The sequence below is a fragment of the Bison bison genome, unplaced genomic scaffold (genome assembly GCF_000754665.1).
Source record: "Bison bison bison isolate TAMUID 2011002044 unplaced genomic scaffold, Bison_UMD1.0 scf7180017864384, whole genome shotgun sequence".
Lineage (NCBI taxonomy): Eukaryota > Metazoa > Chordata > Mammalia > Artiodactyla > Bovidae > Bison > Bison bison.
The window spans coordinates 3,932,577-3,933,286 of record NW_011494956.1 but is presented as its reverse complement, the minus strand read 5'-3'; the positions used below and the strand labels follow the sequence as shown (position 1 = coordinate 3,933,286).

Sequence of the window (710 nt, the reverse complement as noted above, 5' to 3'; positions counted from 1 at the left end):
TTATACCTTTAATTTTTAAAAACCTATTATTTTTTATACATTTATGCCTTTGTTTGCCTTTCCTAATGTTCTTTTTTCCTTTTTTTCCTTGCAGTTAATCTTTAATGTATATAAATCTTCTTGATCTACCTCTATTTAAAGTTGCATATCTATTCTTTCTTTATTTTCTCCCTTTCCTTTCCTCTAAACATATTTGTTAACTTTATTTTCACTGCTTTATTCCTCAGTTGGCACCTTGCTTTAGTTTTGTTTTCCAGTTTGTGCTTTAGTTAGTTTTGTTCTGGTAGATATAATTTTTCGTTTCCTTTGATTGTCAGGTCAATCTACTACTGTACTTTATTTTTGTTGAACTGCTTTGATTTTGCTTATGGGTGTATATGTATATGTGAATAGTCAGTCACACTTTTTACTGTTGTTACAAACCTTTGCCACCACGTTGGGCTTTTGCAGTTCTATGGAGTTTTCCCTTATTTTTTTCCCTCTTTTCCTCCTTCCTCCATTTTTTTTCTTCTTTTCTCCTTTTGTAATTTTAATTTCTAATTTTTTAAAACCTATTATATTTTTTCTACATTTATCCCTTTGTTTGCCTTTCCACTCTTCTTTACCCCTTGCACTTAATCTTTAATGTATATAAATCTTCTTTATCTACCTCTATAACTTTGCATATCTATGCTTTCTTTCTTTTCTTTCCTTCCTTTTCTCTCAACATT

General features: G+C 29.6%; 1 protein-coding gene across 5 annotated transcripts in view; it reads right to left on the bottom strand.

Annotated features, from left to right (window-relative positions):
• The window catches only part of LOC105001759 (phospholipid scramblase 2), a 29,212-nt gene that overhangs the window by 27,437 nt on the left and 1,065 nt on the right, over positions 1–710 (bottom strand). The window lies entirely within an intron of this gene.